Source organism: Protopterus annectens, chromosome 1.part0 (assembly GCF_019279795.1).
Source record: "Protopterus annectens isolate FY-2018-M chromosome 1.part0, PAN1.0, whole genome shotgun sequence".
Lineage (NCBI taxonomy): Eukaryota > Metazoa > Chordata > Ceratodontiformes > Protopteridae > Protopterus > Protopterus annectens.
In genome coordinates this window covers 767,231,607-767,254,123 of record NC_056725.1, presented here as the reverse complement: position 1 = coordinate 767,254,123, position 22,517 = coordinate 767,231,607, and the positions used below count along the sequence as shown (strand labels likewise).

The window sequence follows — 22,517 nt, the reverse complement described above, 5'->3', positions numbered from 1 at the left end:
TCATATCTTTTAGGAAAATGCATACCAACACAAATCCTGTTATTCTAGCAATTTTATTATAAATTCAAGAAAGCAATATTTATAATCTGTCCCTGAGAGAGAGAGAATGCCCTAGTTAGATTTAGCAGGTGGAATTTATTTTCAAGTGCATTTTCAAGGAATTGTGAGCTTCAAGGGAAACAAAAGTTACTACTGTTCATGCTGTCTGCTTAAAATGTGCAACTGTTTTGTTTAGCAAATGATATCATTATTGTGGTATGGAATTTTAAAGCAGTGTTAGCACAGCAGGTAGCATACTTGCACCTTGATGCAAAGGGCTGTAGGTTCTAGTCCTACAGCATGTACATTTGTATTTTAAGGGGGTATGGTACTGCAGTCCTTAGTATGTCCTCCTTTGGATGAGACACCTAATAACTTGAGACACCTAATAACTATGAACCTGTTTTTCAGCTTGCCACCCATTCCTTATTGCAATAAACCAGCTTACCATTTATTTTAATGTAACATAGACAATTTATTCTTCAAGGGCAACAGGCACTGAATTTGTAAATGAAACACTGAAGTATAAAATTGTTTTCTAGCAATAACCTCTTCAGTGGTTTCAGATCTCTTTAATGTGGAATTATTCAGATGACTTTTACTTCTGCAGAGATTCTGCATATTGATTGATATTGGTGGATTGTATGACAGAAGTTTGAGTGGACCTTTATGGTTGAAATGTTCTGAATTGGGCACGTTGTCATTATTGGTTCATATGATTTGTTTCATTGCTTAAAGGAAAAATGTTCAGAACTATAAATTTAAAACACACTCTAACAAGTGGTGCTGTATTATACAAGGGATATAATTCATTTATCGTATAGTATAAGTAAAACAGTCAGGAAGGTGAATCAAAGAACTTTTGCATGGTTCTAAAAACTTACCCTGCCACTGGCCAGATGCATTTTCTTTGAATGTGGGTTTCAATGCTGTTTCAGTGAATGTGGGTTTCAAAGGTAGAGAAGCTTTAATGCTAAGTCTGTTTTTATTGTAAGACTATTGCTTTGTTTAGGTTTAGTAAATGTCTATCAGTGTTTGTGCTATAAAATTTGAAATAAAAGTTGTAAATAAAATGCAGATATCTGTAATCATTGTAGAAGTAAAGCATAAAACAGTATGCACACAGAGATTTGAACAGTGTCTATGACAAATGGGGAGAAATAGCCAAGTAATGGGACACTGGAATGGCTGCGTGGGTGGGTGGGGTGGGGTGGGGGGCTGCATGGAGGGGGGGGTGCATGGGTGGGGCTCTGGGCTTGCACCCCCCTGCAAAAAATCTTGCGGGCTGCCTTGCTCCTTACTAAGCTTTATTCACATTTGTTCATGTTTTATTGCTGATCATTCATCAATTCCCAAGTATTTATATACTCCCTCTTGCTCAAGTTCTTTTATATCACATTCTTGCCCAAAACTGATGTTTTCCTGGTGCTGCAATTTTCCTTTTTTAAAGGTTGGTTTTGCACATTTATCAAGACCAAATGATATTCCATTATAATCTGAAAAAGTTTTGACAACCTGCAACTGTGCTTTCAGTTCCTCATCTGATGAGCTATATAATTTTAAATCATCGACAAAGAGAAGATGAGAAGTCATTAGACTTTGTTGTTTTCTAGAAGCCAAATTATAGCCATGACCTAAGCTGTTAAGTAAACAACTTAATGGATTAATGGCAAGGCAAAATAGCAACAGAGAGTTACCCTGGAATATCCCCCTTTTGGATTTTTATCTCTGGGATAATAATCTGTCCTTTATCATGGTTTAATTGCAAAGTGGTCTGCTACTGTTTCATGGTTACTGTTGGTGCAGGTGGGGCGATGATCACTGAGAGAGTCTGGGAGGGTGCTGGCTAGCTTAAATTCTTCAGGGTTGGTTGAGAGTATGCATCCTAGTATGGATGTTTTTTTTTTGGGATACTTTGTTAAATCAGGATGGTTGTTGGATCAGCTGGGTGAAATGATAGAGGTTAATATTATGAGGGGGTAGAGTTAGGTTTGTTAAAGGTCTAAACTATTTTACAGTCACCAAACAGGATGGTTTCTTGGTTGAAAGTAGATGATAAATATGTTCTACAATGATTATGGAGTTCTGATTTTTAGGTGGGGTTTGTCTTTTACTATTTCTTCATTGCTCTGTTGTATAATGGTTTAGATGTGAGTAGGGATTTGTAAGGTGGATTGAAAGATGATGACCATGCTTCCAGCCCATTTATAGGTTTACAGGTAATTAATAGGCTAATGACACAAGAGCCTTTACAAGGCTAGCCAGTAATACCCAGGATATAACAATACTATATATACATTCCACAGATATGGGATGGGGTAATATCTGTGTAGTGGATCTTTGGGTGTTGGAGCCCTGAATTATTTTATAGACTTTATTTGTCCATAAGGGACATGAGAAGTACCCCAGGAGTGAATTTATGGTTCCCCATCCATTTATCCAAATTCTTTTGAAGAGAGTGAGGGATAGGATTTGTTTTACAAAGATGGGAAGTTTATAACATAGGTGAGGAAGCCTTTGGGATATGACTCTGTCTCAACAGCAAGTTCTGTTAGAGTCACAAATAAGGTTTAGGTCCATGGAACACATAACCCTTGTATAATTTTTCTTACAAATATGTAACATTTTCATCCAGGATGGATCTATTTCGTTCTTTATTAATGATGGTGAAACCAGGAGGAATGATTTCTTTAAGTTGAGGTTTTAACCAGGTTTTAGTGATAACTAGGATGTGGTGTTGGTGAAAATCAGTCCATGCATGAAAGTCTGATATCTTATTGCAGATGCTTTGAGTCTTGAGATATTTTTAGGCTGAAGCATCAAACTGGGGTTTGTTGTGTTTTATAGGATTATTGAGGAGGGGAGTATTTATGCAGGGGATTTGGGTGAGTTGGGTGTTGGGTTTGTTTAGGAGGTGCTAGTATTGGGCCAGGGTAGGGGTGTACATCTCCACTCTATGTTAGTTTATTGGGATGGGTGGTGGAGCTTTTGAAGTAATGGAGAAGTAGTTTTGGTACTTTTTTTGCACTGGAGTGTGAAGTTTTATATCTGGTGTAGGTTATCAATGTACATTTCCTGAGTGGGATTTTGTCTATGCTGAAGAGGGATAGCTAGATTAGGGAATTGTTTCTGCGGATGGGGTAAGTAGTTTTTTGTGGAGGACTTGGTTTGAATGCAGATAGGCCATGATTCATAAGTAGTAAATTGACTTAGGATGGCTTAAGTTCCTATTAGGGGAAGTAGATGTAGATGCATGGTGGAAGGTGTGAAATAGTTGCATAGAAAAGTATAGAAAGGAAATGGGAGGAAGAAAACTACAGAAAATATTGAAATGCACCTCTTGAATAGGGAGATTGATAACAGATGATTGGGAAAAAGATTGTTCTTTTCTGATTTGTAATTAATTGGTTATTTATTAGGTTTTAATTGGTTTGCTATATTGGCTGGTATGGGTCGTGAAGAGTCAGGTAATATGTCATGTCCAAGAGTTTATAATATAGGGGGGGTGGGTCAGGTGATATGCATGGGTCAATAAATTTAATGATATGGGGGTGGGTTGGGAGTGTAATGATGCTGCTTGCAGCAGGTCTGCGAGTAGCTGGGCTAATTCCCAGAGAAAAGAGTCAGGTCTTGACCTATGGTAATGTACAAAAAACTGTTTATTCATAGGTTCATAGGTTCATAGTTAGGTACTAGGCTATCTGCCCAAGGGCATTTATAAGCCTAGCCAGAGTGTGTCGGCTTTCGCTGCCCCATTGATTAATTAACTGATCCTCTGTCAAGCAGAGCCAATGAAGTGATTCCAGGGTTGTATTTTCTGTTACCCATCCACTCGTCAAGGTTTGTCTTGAAGAGTGTTAGTGAGGGGCTCTGCCTGATGTAATCTGGAATTTTGTTCCAAAGCATGGGGAGACTCTGTGACCGGAATCTATCCCTCCAGCATGTTCTATTTATTGTTGTGGTGAGGTTTAGCTCACTAGAGTGCGTGGCTCGCAGTGACTTGGATTTCTTTAGGTGGAGCATGTCCATCAATTCTGAGTTGGACATGGCTTTGTAACCAGGCAGAGATCACCTCTGAGTAAGCGATAAGTCACTGAGTACAGCCGGAGTTTTTTCAGTCGGGCTGCATAGGACATATGTTTGAGACCAATAATCCTCTTGGTGAGGTACTTTTGTGGTCTTTCTACTGCTGGAAGTGTCTTGTGAGGTACATCCCAAATGGGGCATTGTACTGTATGATGGGTCTAATGAGTGACGAGTAGAGGGGCACTATAACCTCTTTATTTCCAGATGTGAACCCTTTAGTAATTAGATGGGCCACATAGAAGGATTTCCTAACTACTTTGACAATATGATTGTCAAAGGAGAGATTACTATCTACCTGGGTCCCCAGATCTCTTATTACCTCTTCTCTATTAAGGGGGCTGCTACCTATGTGGTAATTCGTGGGTGTTTTGTTTTTCCCAAACGGGATGACTATGCATTTTTTGGCATTTAGTTTGAGGCCATGACTTTGACACCAGGTGTCCGTCTCAGTAAGGCTCTTTTGGAGGATGTCCGTGTCAGCCGGAGAGTCAATTATGGCTCCCAGTTTGCAGTCATCGGCGAACTTGGTTAGCCATAGTCCTCCTGTATTTGCCTGTACTTCTGAGAAGTATATGCTGAACAGTAGGGGTCCCAGGACCGAGCCTTGCAGGACACCACTTGTGACTGGTTTAGAGTTTGACCTGGAGCCCACTATTCTTACTGCGTGAGTTCTGTCTGTAAGTCAGTTGGTAACCCATCTCGTGATGTAGGGGTTTCTGTTCAGGCTGGTGATTTTTTCTGTAATACCTAAGTGGAGAATGATGTCAAAAGCCTTGGCGAGGTCAAGGTAGGCTGTGTGAACCACCTTTCCCTCATCTATGGCCTTGGTGACTGTCTCAAAGAAGTCAACCAGGTTTAGTAGGCATGATCTGCCCTTAAAGTCGAACTGGGTCGGGTCAAGTGTTTGGAGGTTCCCAATGTCTTTGTTAATGAGTTCCATGATGATGCCCTCCATAGCCTTGCAGACCAGGCTAGTCAGGCTTATGGGGCGATAGTTACCAGGGTCAGTTGTGGCCCCTCCTTTGTGGAGAGGAATAAACATTGCTGTGCACCATTCTGTGGGCACGTAGCCTTTGGAAAGGCTGAGGGTGAACAGCGTGTTTAGGTGGGGGGTTATTTCATTCTGTAGTTTGTGCAAGACGCAGCCTGGGACACCATCTGGTCCCACTGACGCTGTGTTTTTGGCTTTTGAAAAGGCTATTTTCACCTGTGCATCTGTGATTTTTGGGACACTAAACTTTTCCGGTATTGTTGTGGGCTCTTTTGGAGGTGAGAGGGGGGTGAAGTTTGCACTGAATCTATCTGCCAGGATGTTGGCAATATCAGTAGGTTCAGTATATTTTGTGCTATTTTGCACTAGTTCAGTGCATATCTGCAAGTTGCCACTTAGATTCTTAACATAGCTAAAGAAGGCTTTGTGGTTATCTTTTGAATCCTTGGCTATTTTCCTTTCGAAGTTAGCCTTGGATGATTTCATGAGGGACCTCAGTTTCTTACTTATACTGATCAGGGATGTCTTTCCTTCTTGGGATTTGCATTTTTTCTGAACTAGTTTCCTCCTTCTGTTGTATAGCCCGTTTATTGCAGGGGTCCACCAAACTGTTGTCCTTCTCTTAGAGGAGTGAGTCTTGGTTTTCCTAGGGATGGCATGATCCATGCATCCTTGTAGGTTCTCATAGAGTGCATTTGTAAAGGTTTCTGCATCTTGGGCAGCGTTATCCTTTAGCTTGGGGGCTGTGAAACTTACCACCTCTGTCTTAAGTAAGGTGAAGTTTGCTTTAGAAAAGTTTTTTACTATGGTTTCCTTAGTTGGGGGTGGTGGTGGGGTGTGGACATCTAGAGTGATTAGTTTATGGTCTGATCTAACCAGTGATGGGTTGACCTCTGGTGTGGAACCCCTGTCACCAATGTTGGTGATGACCAGGTCCAGTATGTTTTCACTTCTGGTAGGGGAGTTTACCAGCTGATCCAGGGTGTTTGAGTTGATGAATTCCAGGATACAATGGGCCTGGGAATTTGTACTCAAGTAGTTTTCCCAGTGAATGGTAGGGTAATTGAAATTGACCGATATCAGGGTGTTTGGTAGGACCTTCATGTTTTCCAGTGTCTCCAGAAAGGTGGAGTGGTGGTCCTGGCTCATGGAGGGTGATCTGTAGCAGGCCACAATTTGCATTGCAGATTTGCCTGATGTTAGTTGCACATGGATGATCTCAGAGGTGTCATGCTGCGCCACTAACCTGGAGGTGTAGGTATCCTTGATGAATATGGATACACCCCCTCCTTTTGTGTTTCGGTCCGTGTTCTGTGGCTGAAGCGTGTGGTATGAGTTGTAGCCCGGAAGTGCTGGGGTGCTCTCTGGAGCTTGAACCAGGTTTCAAGTTACTGTACAGATGTCGATATTCTCCATACTGAGGAGTGCTTCGAGCACGTGCATTTTGAGATTTAAACTCCTGGCGTTGAGTAGCATAACCATCAGTTTTTTGTTAATTGTGCTGTTTATGGAGGTGGGTTTGACTTTTGAGCCTTGCCTAAAAAAGGCACTTTGGGGGCAGCAAGAGCCTTGGCCAGTATTTGAAAGCCTAGGGGTGACAGGTGCAAGCCATCTCTTGCGAAGCAACATGGCTTGTCGAGCATGTCGTCCCAGGCTGACAGACACTAGATCCCCTTTGAATGACACCAGAAGCTTATCCAATTGTTGAAATTGATCATTTTTTCTTTATGCTGAGGTATCATTCTTGGTGAGGGCAGGATTCTACTCCAGGTCAGGGTCATGCCAGCCTGGGCTACATGATCAGGGAGCTATTCTGTGTCTCTTTTCATGTAGTCCAGGGAGGTACGTATCGGGTCATTCACACCAACATGAACAATGACAGTCATATTTATCATTCATCAGTAGTGTAATCAAAATCTAATGTTAAATTGTTTTTATCAGACAGATTACAGGGCTGCTGCTTGCTATCTTTCTACATGGCTGTGTAGTTTTAGGGAGAAAAAGAGTCACATGCAGTGACCCAAGGGTGATCATGGAGAATAGCTGTAGGGGACAGCAGCTCATCTGCAGACAGGGTAACCTATAGCAGGATACAGCAGAAACAGTGCATTTACTGTGCTGGTTAGCAGTAAGGTAAAAGGTAACTTTCTTGAGAGGTGGAATGATCAGGATGAATAAATATTGTCTGAGCCGCAGCTGGGAGGGGTATTCAGACCCCCTATCCATACCTCTCCATCTCTTACAGCAAGAAATCTGGACAAATCCACAAATAATGAAGGGACAAAGGCCCAAAAATAGGGACTGATTTTAAATATTGCTCTTACAAACCTAGAAAGTTGTTAGAGTAACTGATGGATGGTATGGGGTGGGTGGATATGTGGAAATGTTTTTGATATGTAATTGTGTCTTTAAGCAGGTTCATGGCGTGATTAAAAAGTGGGAGAACAGTGGGATTAAATGTATGGATTTGGTGGTTAGTTGGTTGGGGAATTAGGGGTGGAAGGGCAGTGAAGCTGGAATACCTCCCACTACTGTGGAAGGCAGTCAATCTGGGCCTTCTCAAACCCAGTGATTCTGCGACCCGGCCCCGAAAAAGGTAAACAAATGGCCTGAGGTAGAGTTTTGCTGTGGCTGTTAAAAGACAGAAACTAAAAGTGAAGGTTCACCACTGTAAACTAGTGGTAAGGCAAGCACCACAGAATAGGGAGCAACAGCACTGCTGTACCATTGGGTGCTCAAGTGTGGGAGACATTACAACAGTGAAAACACAGGTAAGAAATGTATGCCCTCTGTACATGCAGTCTTGGGTGTGGCAATGTTTTTTATTTATTTTAATTATTTGTTACATTTGTTTACCAGGAAAGTCCACTGGGCCTAAAAGAGCCCATTTTCAGTGGAGGCCCATGGAGAAAAGCTCCAAGAACATAGATGCAGAAAAAAAATTGAAACATTAATTGGTGCAGAAGTAGAAACAGTGTTACACATAGTGGTTACACTAATATATACAGAATATATACATGTCAGGAATTTAGTTGGTTTGATTACAGTAACATATGCAGAATATATACATAAAAGCAGGAATTTAGTTGTTTGCCAGATGCATTCAGAGTGGTAAAAATGGAGATAGATTAATCAGCATTATTGTACCAGTATCAACAAGTGATGAAAGCAAAAAAAAGTAATAAATATACTTACAGTCACAAGTAGTAAAAAGCATAGAAATTTAGTTATAATATAAGCAGAAGAAAGAGGTTAGGGCAGCCACGGTGGTGCAGTGGTTAGCATTGCCACCTCACAGCAAGAGGTTCTCCGGTTCAATCCTCGGCTGGGGTGCTTTCTGTGCGGAGTCTGCATGTCCTCCCTGTGGTCGCGTGGGTTTCCTGCGGGTGCTCCGGTTTCCTCCCACATCCCAAAGACATGCTGCAGGTGGATTGGACACTCTAAATTGGCCCTAGGTGTGTGTGTGAGTGTGCCTTCTGTGGAAGGTTGGGCACCGGGCTGGCAACTCGACACTGTAAAACTCCACTGCCATTCAATGTGCGGACAAGGCAGTCTGCTGTGGTGACCCCTAACCGGGAAAAAGCCAGAAGAAGATAAGCAGAAGGAAGAGGCTAGGTTATAGAGCAGGTACATAGCCAGGAAGAGGTGAGATGGTTTTTCAGTATTTGTTTAAAGGTGGTGGTGCTGCCCTTATTTCTTATAGAAGGAGGAAGCGAGTTCCATAGTTTGGTGATGGTGAAGGAGTAGAGCAGTTGACTAGCTGGTAAGGTGGGCTTTTCTACTTTTAGAAGTAGATGATTTTCAGATCTTAGTTGCCTGCTGGGTTGGTATTTGGCAAGTAGAGTTGAGACAGCAGGACAGTCGATGTCTGTGGGTCTGTAGATTATTTTGTGTGCAGTGTAGTTAGCTGGGCGAATGAGAGATGGTGGGGGAGTTCCAACTATCCTAATTGTTTCAGTGAGTTACAGTGGTAAGATGAGAATTTGGTCTTAGTGGCAAATTTAGCTATTGTGCTGTAACACATATCGTTTGGATGTTGTAGAATTTTGGATATTAATGAGGAGAGGGGCACCATAAAGGAGAGAGGGTAATAAAAATGTAGTTGCAAGGGTTTGTCTAGTAGAGAGGCTAAGAACGTGTTGGTGCCTGTACAGCATACTGAACTTTTGGTGTGTTTTTTTTATGTTACTGTTTATGTGCACGTCAAAGTTTAGGTTTTCATCTATAATAATGCTTAGTAATTTAGTGTGTGGGACAACTTCTATAGTGGTATTGTCTTAGGCTTGTATACTGAAGAGTTTTTTTTATCTAGGGGAGTGGTTTTCTTAGGGGTAAAAATTACTAGTTTAGTTTTTTTTTTGGATTTAGGGCAAGATGATTATTAAGCATCCAAGATTCAGTAGAGGTGAGGGCATTCTGGGTGATCTGCTGGAGTTCAGAGCTGGAATTTGCAGTCCATATTATTGTAAAGTCATTAGCATATTTGATTACTGAGCATTGTGGGAGAGTGGTGTGAAAGTTGTTAATAAAGATGCTAAATAAGACATGACCAAGTATGGAGCCTTGGGGTACCCCTGTGGAAATATTGAGGAAGGGAGAGTAAGACTGTTGCCATTTGGTGGATTGCTGCCTATTGGAGAGATAGCTATTGAACCATTGTAGGGTAGATGCAGAAATGTGGAGGATAGATAGTTTAGAGAGGAGGATAGTGTGGGAAATCGTATCAAAAGCTTTGGAGAGGTCGAGGAAAAGAGAAGCGATTATTTTACTAGAATCCCATGCCTGGTTAACTGTATCAAGGAAGGAGAGGAGGGCTGTAGTGGTGCTGTGCCCTGGTCTGAAACCATCCAGAGTGGGTGACAGAATTTGATTTTCAAGCAGGTGGTTGAGAAGTTGTACATGAATGCATTTTTCCAGTATTTTAGAGAGGTGTGAGAGAATAACTGTGGGTCGAAAGTTTGTGGTGTCTGTGTGGGTGCCGCCTTTGTGTAAGGAGAGAATGAATGCTTTTTTCCAGATGTCTAGGACAAAGGACTCTTTAATTGATCTGTTAAAGAGTACGCTGATGGGATAAGATATAGAGTTTGCAGCTAGCTGGAGGAAGTGTGGGGGTAGATTGTCAGGGGCTAGATTACAGGGTTTAAGCTTAAGTAAAAGTTTTTTTATTGGGACAATGGGTATGGGGGAGAATCTTAGATTAGAGTTGTGTATAGGATTGTTTCCTGGGATGGCTTGGTCATTAGCTGTCTTGGTGGTGGTAGTGTTAACCATAGGAAAGGTGGTGGTTAGGTTAGCTATGGTGTCAATGAAGTAGGAATTGAAGAGGGTGGCAAGTTCGGTAGAGGTTTTGTGCGGGTCAGGAGCTGGGTTGCTTTGACAACCTGGATGTAATAGATGGTTGATAGAGGACCAGAATTTTTTGGGATTATTTTTATGTTGGCTTTGTAGGTGAAGGCAGTGGGTTTTTTTATCATTGGTTATTACACGTTTTGCCTGGTTACAGAGTTGTTTGTATTGTATTAGAGTTGTAGGGTCTTTGTTTTTCTGTCATGATTTCCAGATTTTATCCCTTGTGGACATGACTTATCTGGTGGATTTTGAGAGCCAGCTTGACTGGTTATGTTTTATTCGTTTTTGGTGGGTGAGTGCTTGCCTATTTAGGATGTCTAGGAATGTTGAGTTAAAGAATTTGACAGCCTCATTAAGTAGCAGGGATTTGATGGGTTCCCAATTTACTTTAGCTAAGGTTTCATTAAATATGAATGGTTGGAACTTAGTCAAATTTCTGGTTGATTTGTATTGGTGTTGCCCTGGGGTTGGGGTGGTTTTACGTAGGATATATGCTGGGTGGTGGTCGCTAATGGTATTAGGTAGTATGCCTGCAGTGATGATATTGTGGAGCCCCAAATGTTATTTTTGTGGGGTCTGGTGATGTCTTCAGTTAGTTGGGAGAAGTTGTAAAGGTTTATGTTTTTTGAGGGATTGTTGTGGGCAATGTCTAGCCAATCAATGTTTACATCACCTTGATTTGTGAAGTCCAGGCAAGTATGTTTTCTAATATTGGTATGCTGTTTCCTGGAGGCATATACAGAGCAATTATGCAAATGTTTTTATAGTTGTTAAGTTTTAATATAGAGATTAGTACTTCAGCTGGGGAGAAGTTGGATGTTGGTTTTGAGTAGGGAATTAATGTATATTTGCTAGGGAAGAGTATTGCTACTCCTCCTCTTCTCTTGTTCGGCCGATCGGCTCTCAAGCATGAGTAGCCTGGGGTAGAAACTCAGTGTCTTTTAGATATGATTTCAACCAGGCTTCGGTAGCTGCTATAATATCAGGGTTGTTTTGTGAAATCCATGCCTGGAGTTCAGGTATCTTGTTTTTAAGGCTTTGCAGATTTATGGCTGACAGCAAGAGAGATTTGTTAAGTTTGCTAGGGCTGGGGAGGGTTGAACCTGGGTTGGGATGTACAGCACCACACTGGAATATAATGCTTTGCCAAATTATGTGAGCTATACTTAGTTTTTTGTTGAAAATGGTATAGTTGCTGCTGGTGGTGTGATAATGGGGGTGTCTGTGGAGAGGTAGAATTTTTACATTGGATAGTACAGAGGTATTAACTGTGAGTAAGCTAGGGTGGATATTTGAGTAACTTGGTAAATGTGAGTTATGTGTGGTGGTTTTACAGGTGGATGTAGGAGGTATGTTGGGTATCTGGAAGGCTGTGATTATTATTAGGACAGAGAGCATAAGTGTGAGAAGTGAGAGCATAGAAAAAGTAGTGAGGGACATAATGGTGGTTGAATGTAGTGTGATAGCACTATATGGCCCTATTTAGAATGGGTGGTATGACTGTAGGAAATAATTAAAGAGGTTATAGGATAGGTGGACGAGAGGTGTGGGAGGGATGGGGTGGGGAGGGGAGCGGAGTGAGCGTAGCGATATCTAACAAAAGACTGATCTGAGTAGCTGTGGAATACTTTAAATAATTATCACTACAAACATACAAACAGGGTTGTTTGGCAGTTATGGAGTGAGTTCTGATTAGTATAGAAACTATAATGAAAGTAAAAGCAAAACTTTACCAAATTAAACGGTAAATGATTGGGAATGGAACACTGTGTGAGTGTAAGGCTGATTCAAGATATTATGGCCCAATCTAGTGGCAATTGGCTGGATCCCTCACTGTTGTTGTGCATACACCTTTAAGCCTCAACACTTTACAAAAACTAAATTGCAATTCACCTATTACAATATAAAAGCTGTAGGGAGTCAGGTTCTTGCTTCCCAGAGGTTTTACTTAGTTAAGATAGCCAGCTTCAATGGAGAAGGTAGATATTGCTTTATGCAGTTAATCCCAGGTGGGGGTGGGAGGTCACGCAGGAAAGAAACCTGTGCAAACTGAAAAATAAAGATAAATAAGGCAGAATTAGTGCAAATCTTACAAGAATGTGAAGTGGAGAGCATGCAAGGAATAGAGATGGAGAGTAAAATTAATCATATTGCATACGTTATAATTAAAATTAATCATATTGCATACGTTATAATTAAAATTGATTATAGTGCATACAGTATCAGCTCTGAAAAACCACAGACTGACAGCAGTAACATGTAGCCTCTAAGTCAAGTGATAACAGCTGTGTAATTCAGCAGTGAATACACACAGGACGTAATGCACAAAGCAAAGTATGGCTGTTGTAGGACAATAATTCTAGAGTTATGTTATTCAGTAGGAACTAACAGTAATATGAACTGCGTTTTTCATACTGAAGGTCTTTGAAACAGAATACAAAAACAGTAGCTACAACAACCTAAAGTATTTAGAGCAGAGAGGTGTAGATTGCAGGTGCTCAGTGCTCTTTTAAACAATTCCCGTCACAGATTTGATGTCCCACATGGGGTCAGTTCTGGGACCAGTACTCTCCAGTGTTTCTGTGATGGACAGAGTATTATAAATGGAAAATAGGATTAACGTGTTTACTGATAGCACCGATTTAAGAGGCATAGTGAAGGATAGTGAGCCAGTCTTAAATGGGGTTTAAGGACTAGACAGCTGAAGCTGAAATGAGAGAGCTGGGATTTCATTGCTAATAAACATGCAAAATGCTACACCTTGGAGGTGCCAACCCAGAAGTAGTGCCAAAGATTTGGAGGGGATAAACTGCAAGCAACAGAACAGAAAAAGAACTTAGGAGTAATGGTTTCACTGGGACTGAGTCAACAGAAGCAGAGTAAGATTTTGTCAAACAAGACAGCAAAATATTGGGCTACAATTTAAGGGAATTTGATTCAACAGGCAGACAAGTGATCTTGCCCTAAGTACATGTGACTAGTACAAGACAATGTATAGAGAAAGAGTATCTAGGCTAGTAGACAGAGCACAGAATGAGGTCAACAAGATGACAAAGAGAATAATAGCATAGGAGGAAAGGTTTGACAGTTTGAGGCTGTATTCTTTAGAGATTAAATTTAAAATTTAGGATGTGTTACAGATAAAGACGCGCAACAACAATCATAAAATAAAGAAACAGTAAATAGGTTATAATGGGACCGAGTCAAATCAGAAAGGCAAGGGGAGGAGAGGATAGGGTGAAGCTTGAATCTGGAAAATGTCTGCTTTAACCAGGGCATGAGGATAAAGTGAGGAGTAAATGAATGAGTGGTGCAGAGCAAAATTAGTGATGCCTTCAGAATGGCTTAGGACTAGTAGAAGAGATGGAACAGCATGTTTGGGGATGTAGCTTCAGGTTGCTAGGTCTTGCTAGAGTGTCTTCTGTCAGATAGTTGTATGTTTGCAAATGCACAGATGCTCCATTTTGTGTCATTAAAGCACAAGACGCATGCACATCTGGGATTGCACCTTTTCCCTTAATCCTGTGAATGCCTTTTCTTTTGCACATTTTTAAGGTAATCTGATTACGAATCTGAGGAAAAGCAGGAGAGACTGACAGTCTTAGCTGTAGACATAAGTTAAAGGATCATTTTATGACAAATAATGCTGCATAGAATAAATAAGGGAAAACTAAGGGAGAATTCTAACACGAGATGGTTCAGAGAAGTGGTACCCAAAAAGTGAGCTGTGTAGAAATGTTAATCCAAAACCCCACAATGACATTTGAAAAATAGCAATGCAGTAAAGTAGATAAAACAAAACAAAAAAAAATAAAAAATCAGCCACTTCTAAAGCTAACAGCATTGTTTGACAAAAATAGGCCTTCATAAGTCTATAATGCAGATGCATTATTCTAGTAGGTAATATCTTTCTGTTTAATGGTTCCCCCATGACACATTGGGATGGTCTGAAGTTTGCTGTTATATACATTGCTCAATATCACTGTAGTGTTATTCTGATTTTACTTCTATCATAGCTTTATCTTTTCTGGTTCTGTGACTAAAAATCAGTGCTCTGTTAAGCAATTCTGTCCACAGAATGAGGTAATAGTGAAAACTGTGCTGTTGAACTGCAAAGGAAGTGAAAACAATACAGGGATATTGGGGTACATTAGCTGGCATAAAAGTCTGTTAACTGCTGATAATACATGCTGTGTGCTTTCTCATGAGCATGTCAGTTAACACCCTCTGACACAACAATTACTTTACTGTCTAGTAGAATACATTTAAAACATACATAACTTCCCCTAAACATACTGTTCAACCATTGATGAGTGAAAATGGTTGTGTGGTGAAGATTCAGCAAATAAATTTGCAATTTCATTTTCTATGACTGATGGCAATGTGTATCAGACCACAAACTGTAGGAAAGAAAGCCATGTCTGGACGATGGCTACCTGCATCATAACTATTTCTATGAGAAGGAATACTGGTGTTAAGTATGAAAGGTGAAAATAAGAAACAAGGGTATAATGTCAGTGTACACTTCAGGGATGGTGAACAGCTGATACAGTCCACTATGCATCAGTTTGTATGCAGTCCCACTGACTGCATTGTGTCTCATGCTGTGGGTGATAGGAAGCACAGAAGGGCCACATCAAATTACAGTAAAACATAGCTTCGCTGGGCAGTGAGGCTGCTGGAGCTATGCCTTCTAAGTACAGTATGACACAGTTAATTTAAAGGCCTCAACAAAATGATGCACTCACATGGGCTACTACACTCTAATGAAAGACATCAAGGTGGAGCATGCACGACTATGTAGTGTTACTCCTGACAGCAAAAGACAATCTGCAGAACCTGTAAAATAATAGATTGTGGTTGATAATACAATTATGACATAGAGAACTGCACGCCAGTAGCTGTACTCCAACCATAAATATGTAGGGACACAGAATGACAATAAACTAGTATTCACATTGCACAAATCAATAGGTTTGACAGCACTTTGTAGGACGTACTCTACGATAATACTGACTACATGTCTACCAGTCTGTCACATGAAGTCATAACAGCCTTTAAGGGTGAGCTTTACCATTACTACCTCTGAAGGATACATAGTCTGCTTTGCCTAGTTTAACACGAACAGTTCCCATGTGGTTTGACCTAAGACATCAGTCTGAACAGCAAAATGTGCAAACTAGATGAAGCAGAGCTACAGCCCTTTCCAAAGCAGTTAATAAAAACAGAGAATGATAACATAACACCTTATTTATTCTTTGTTGACTGCGATAGCCCCTAGGCTCTTTTCAGGGGAGACCAAACATGGTACTTAGTACTATTAGAGGAAATTTGGTCAGGGCATCTTTTTTGATAAGTTCCAAGGGATCATTTACATACAGATAAGCTACCACCAACTGAAACAAATGGGGCCTTGCTTAATGTCTCATCCAAAGGATGATACGCTCATGTGGGAATAGAGCCTACAGCCTTCTGTACCAAAGCCAAGTGTGCTATCTGTTGTGTCCCTGAGCAACTAAATGAGGGGATGTAGCACAGCTTTCAAATGTACCTTATCTCATATTTTTGTGCTGTCCCTTATTAAATGTTTGATTTTTGGGTAAATCTAAAAGGATTACAGTTAGTCAGTAGGCCCAGTCACTGGAGTTCCATACCACTTATTCTTTAGAAAATACATGTTGATGGAAACCTCTTGTTTTACTAACTTTAGAAAAATAGAATAATACTTAAAAGTGTCTGTAATAATGGACCCTTGTCCTTCATTATGTTGGATTTGTCCCTGATTCTTGATCAAAGAAGTTGAGAGGTACAGGATGCAGTATTAGGCACATATCAGTACTGTCAGAAAAACAAAAGATAAAAGCCGTAGCCTGCTACTGTGAGACTGAGAAATAAGACAGATCATCTGAGGAGAAGGGTAAGACTAGATAAGGCAAGACAGTACATTGTTCAACTTAATTTTGGTTCAGAAGTGGCAAGAGAAAACTAAGACACCAGAATTTATGACAGGGTGAATAGGGAGATTTACAAGATCATTTGCAACCACCACGTTTGAAACATTTTGGATTGTAAGTGTAAAATAAACTGTTGTATTAGAAGGAAAAATGTTGGTTAGTGCAGAATTGTTTAAAGAAAGGACAAAGTTTTCAAAAGAGAAAGATCCAAATCCAATAAGAATACAGTTGGTAGATGGGCAAGAATTTTTCCAAACATGTAATCTGTACATCGACTTTTAATAGAGGTCCAAAAGTGTAAAATAATTAAGTGTAAAATCAAAGAGAAAAGCAAAATTAAGTTTATGCTGAGATTGAAGGGACAGGAAGGTAGTATGACATGGCATCATTAGTACAGAGATCATCTACTGAGTCACCACGATGAAGCTTAGATGGTAACTTAGGGAAGAGTACCTCTGACATTTGCTGCTTGGTAAGGATCATGCCTGACTGGAGCATTTAAAAGTCCTGCTTATGATCTCCTTGAAAATGTTTCCTTATTCAAGTACTACATTATATAACCTAACCAAATACTCCCTCCGGGCAGCATGACCATGGGTAAAACATCATTGTCATGCTCATGTTCTGATTTTTTACCTACTAAAGATACTTCTATGTACTTTACTTTAAGACACATCTTTTCCTATTTATTCTTGCTTTAAGCATCTCCCCTTTATTTTATGTATTTTTGTGTTCTTTTCTGTTCTTTTAATTATGTCCTGTCATTTGCTTCTATATGTGGGTCTATATCACGTCAGCGAAGTGACAGTTCAGTGAATGGCATTTCATCAGAAATGCTTTTCATCAAAATCTGCTCTTGTGGGTGGCTGTGCCCCCCACAGCCCCCACTAACTATATTTAGCAACTCCAAGATTGCACTGCAGTGGGGAAGGGCAAAATTGCAGATCCTCACAGTACCTCGGTCTCAGTATCAACAGTTCAATGAATGTTCGATATAAGTGATCCGAAAATGTCATTCCATGAACTGACGTTTCGCTGATGTAATATAGACCCCTATATGTCACCTTATTGCAATTAATCTTTATCTAGTTTTTCTTCACTGTATAATTATGGTTTGTTTCATTTTATTCTCAGTCTAATCTTTAAGTGCTTATTTAAAAGCCATGTTTAATTGATGCTAAATGTACAAACTCTGTGACATGGCTAACTTGTTAGCCGAGTAAGAGAACTGGTCATGCTGGACATAACTGTCAACTCTCCAGATTTTCACAGCAGGCCCAGATTTTCCCCTTGTATATTTGGTCCATATCTCATAAAAGCTGTGGTTTTATGGCAAATTACTAAAGACTGATCTCACTAAATAATGGCATGCACTTCAGTTTCAGATGTCATATACTTCAAAAATGTATTTTAAAGCAAAACCTGTCTATCAACTTTCTAAGTTTATAAATGCAATATTTAAAAATGTTCCCTGATTTGGAGTCTTTGCTTTGAGAGGTATGATGCTGGACCTTTTTCATTCACAACCTAAGTAACAACATAAAGGGTAATGCAATATATGTGGATACTTTAGAGTAGCCAGTAAACTAACATGCTTTAGGAGATGGAAAGACATTAAAATATACAGAGAAAATCCATGCAGACAAGAGGAGAACATCTGAAGCAAATATCTAAATGACTGAGCCACCATACTTTTTACAGGGGGAGATAAACATGATGGGTTTCCAATATGGCTCTTGGCCGAAACCCATGCTGTCATTTTAAATATGCTTTCAACCTACAGACCATGTTGGCTTTGGCTTTTCTTATGGAGTTTGCTTCTGTAGTGAATACTAACTTCAACTAGAGGTACAAATATCCTAGACCTAGGCTGAATAAGAGAACTGATCATGCTAGACATAACTGTCAACTGTCCAGATTTTCACAGCATACACAGATTTTTGCCTTGTATTTTTGGACTGTACTTCACAAAAGTTGTAGGGTAGAATGCTGCTCCCTCCCATGATTTAACTCCTCCCTGATATGATTTGACCACAAAAGAATTTCCTTTAGTATTAAAACTAACCTAGAACCCCCATCAAACTGTGTATCTGTTAATAACTTTGCTAAGGCCAGTTACCTCAAACTAAAGTGGCAGCTTACTAAACTTCCAAGCCCCTCCAAACCCAGCTGACACCAAGGCCTACTCTGAACTGTACACAAAAGCACTGTACAACCACATTCATAGCTGCATAGAAGAGATAGTACCTGTACGAGTCAAACCTATGATTACTGGCAAAAATAAACCACCCTGGTAGACCCCTAGCATAAATAGGCTATCCAACAAAAAGGGAAAAAAACCTTTCTAAAGCCAAGAAGAAATGGACAAAACAATGCAAAAGACATTCACCAGTCTAAACAAACAAACGAATTAGAAAGCTGGTCAAATCTGTCAACGCAAACTGTGAGGCAAAGGCAGCCTCCCAGGTGAAAGATAACCATAAGGCTTTTTTTAATTATGTTCGTAACCTCAGGGGAAACTCTCAGCAATGTGCTGAGTTAATCATGAATGGCAACACTTACACCCAGCCTGAAACTATAGCAAACCTACTGGCTGACAAATTCTGTTCAAATTTCTCCCCCAATCACCTCCTACCACACTCAAAGAAATACTCGCAACCACCCTTACCAGTCATTATGAGGGAACAGATCCTTGCTGTACTCACTAAAGCCAAAAACACAGTCTCCATGGGTCCCAATAACATTCCAGGATGCTTCTTAAATATCTTAAAACAGAATCTATCAGGGCCACTAGAAACCCTCTTTAACCACAGCCTCCAGATGGGCTTTGTCCCAGAGGAATAGAGAACTGCAACAGTCATCTCTCTACACGGGGGAGCCCATCATCTGATCCAGAGAATGGCAGACTCATAAGCTTGACCAGTTTAATCTGCAAGGTCATGGAGAGAATTATTATGGACCTGATTAATAACAATACAGGAACTCTCCAAAAACTGGACCAGACTCCAATTTGGCTTTATCAAAGGGAGGTCTTGCCTAATCAGTCTAGTGGACTTCTTCAAGAAAGTCACCAGGGCCCTAGATGAGGGTAAAACACAGCTTATGTAGACTTAGCCAAAGCTTTAAATATAATCCCCCACTCAGGAATCATAGGTAAACTTACTGGGTACATCATCAGATGGATAGCCAAATGGCTCACTGACAGGACACGTGTTGTTTGGATAGGTGAATCTACTTCTGATAAGAAACCTGTTACTAGCATTGCCCCACAGGGCTCAGTTCTGGGATTCCTTCTGTTTGGTATATACTTCTCTGAAATGAAGACAAATGTTGGGGGCCTCTGACTCACCAAGTTCGCTGGTGACTTTAAGCTGGGAACAATCATGAAATCCCCAAACAATGTTGGCATCCTAGAAACAGGTCTAAAAATGTCAAAATGAGTGGTGCCAAAACCATGGTCTGAGACTAAATGTTAAAAAGTGTGTAATCATACCCTTCAGTAAATCAAATATCTCTGTAAATTATAATATTGATAGCCCACCCCTAAAAATAGACCCAGTGGTGAGGGACCTAGGAACACAGATAGATAGTAACCTAAACTTTAACCACCAGGTGTCTACAGTGGTGAGGAAATCCTTCTGTGTGGTTCAATTTATAAGTAAAGGCATGGCATCAAGATCAAAGGAAGTCATAGTGCCCTTGTACTCGGCCCTCATCAGGCCCATAATTGAGTACAATGCTCCCTACTGCATGTACCAGGCATTTACACCAATTAGAGCAACCCCAGAGGTTTCTCACTAAAAAATACAAAGCATACGATGCATATCTTATGCAGAGCAACTAAAGGCCCTAGCCCTTTCCTCCGTCTCATATCATTTGTTGACAGGGGACATATGCCTGATCTACAAAGCATTCTCTGATTCAGCCCTGATGAAAATGTTATATATTCACAAGAAAAATTATACAAGGGTTATGCATTCCGTGGACCTGAACCTTATTTGAGATTCTAACAGAACTTGCTATTAAAACAGATTTGTCTCCCAAAGGCTACCTCGTCTGTGGAATAAACTTCCCATCTTCGTAAAACAAAGCCTGTCTCTGTCTCTTCAAAAAGAATTTGGATAAATGGATGTAGAAATGTAAATTCACTCCTGGGGTGCAGCCCGTGTCCTTTATAGACAGTGGCAGTCAGTAAAATGACTCAGGGCTCCAACACCCAAAGACCCACATACCTCTCAACTGTACAGATTTTCTCAGAATGTCCAGATTTTTGCCTCATATTTTTGGTTCATGTTTCATAAAATTGTAGTAGCAAATCATTAAGGACTGAAGTTAGAAAATGAGACATTTGAGTTTCAGAATACATACCCTTCAGAAAATTTGTGCTAATGCAAAACCTGTTATTCTATCAACGTTTTAAGTTTGTAAGAACAATATTTATTAAAATTGTCCCTGTTTGGGGGCATTTGTCCCACTTTTATTTATGGCCTTGTCCAGATTTCCTGCTCTAAGAGGTTTAGAGATATCACACACACACACACACACACACACACACACACACACACACACACACACACACACACACACACACACACACACCACAAAACACAAATTATTTAAAATAAGCTCCTATTGCAAGCCTTTATCACCTGTTAATTTTAGGTTTATCCAGATAACTGTACAGATTTTTGCCTCATATTTTTGGTCCGTTTCTCATAAAGTTGTGGTTTTCTGGCAAATCATTGAGAGTTGTAGTCAGAAAATAATGGCAGTCTTTTCAGTTTCAGACTTAATACAAATACGATGCAAAACCTGTTGTCCTCTCTACTTTCTAAGTTTGTAAGAGAAATATTTAAAAAGTGTCCCTAATTTTGGGCCTTTATCCCCCCATTATTTATAGCTTCGTCCAGATTTCTTGCTGTAAGAGGTTGAGATGTATGACTACCCTGATATGACCCCATTCCATATCTGGGGGATTAAGATATAATACTGTGATATCCTGGGTATTATTGTCTAGGCTTGTAAAGGCTCTTGTGCCATTAGCCTAGTAATCACCTAAGAACCTAGAACATTGAAAAACATGAATTAAAGTAAAAAAATATATACATATAACAACCCCCAAAAAATATAGTTGTAAACTAAGGTTGTTGTTGTTGTGTCTTTCGGCTTATTCCGGTTAGGGGTCACCACAGCGGAACTCCGGTCCGGTAACATTTGGTAGTGGATTTTTACGTGCTGAGTTACCAGCCCTGACGCACAACCTTCAACGAAGGCACGCACATTCATGCATGCCTCCACACAGAAGACACTAGCTGAGAACTGAACGCGACAACATTTTGCTGTGAGGCGACAACGCTACCGCAGCACCACTACCGCGGGTAGTTGTAAACTAAGGTACATTTACTAAAGAAAAAGCACAAATGTCCTACAAGATTAAAAACACTCAACAGAAAAAAAAATGTTCATAAGCACATATTTATTTTTCAGACAGTTTTAAAGTGTTTGATAATGCATATAAAAATCTACCAACAAAGTTCATTCTCAGTCTGTAAGTGGAAACTGTCTGCTAATTTCTGTTCCATTGTGAACATGTTTGCTTTGCAGCTTCTTGGCAACTATCTTGCCTGGTGACCACTCCATTGTGTATTCTGCTGCCACCTTTGGCTTACAAAGCTGCATAATCCTCCCATTAACAGGCTAAACAAAAAAGTCTCTGATCTTGGCTCCTCTTTCTTTTGGCTTGAAATCGTGCCTCAGTAACACAGACCAGTCTTGCATAAAAGTAAGATTTAGCTTTAGGACACCATGAACTGAAATATAAAGACAGATGTTTATGCAACAAGTCAGGATTAAGCCATCAGTTACACGTCCGTTCTGCACAGAAGATTGTCTAAAGACAGCACTCTGAGGTATATATTTTGGATTAGTGCATGTTATTCATTTGCTCTTCAAGACCCATGTGTCTCTTCATGTCACACAGAATCGTATGCATATATACCTTCTATTTCTTATATTTTGCAGACATTATAGGTATCCTTTGATATTCAAAAAAGGATGGTTTTACAGTTGGAGATTCATCACCAAATTTACCATCCTCA

At 40.2% G+C, this 22,517-nt stretch overlaps 1 protein-coding gene across 1 annotated transcript in view; it reads left to right on the top strand.

Moving 5' to 3' along the window:
• The window catches only part of EHD2 (EH domain containing 2), a 756,157-nt gene that overhangs the window by 213,520 nt on the left and 520,120 nt on the right, over positions 1-22,517 (top strand).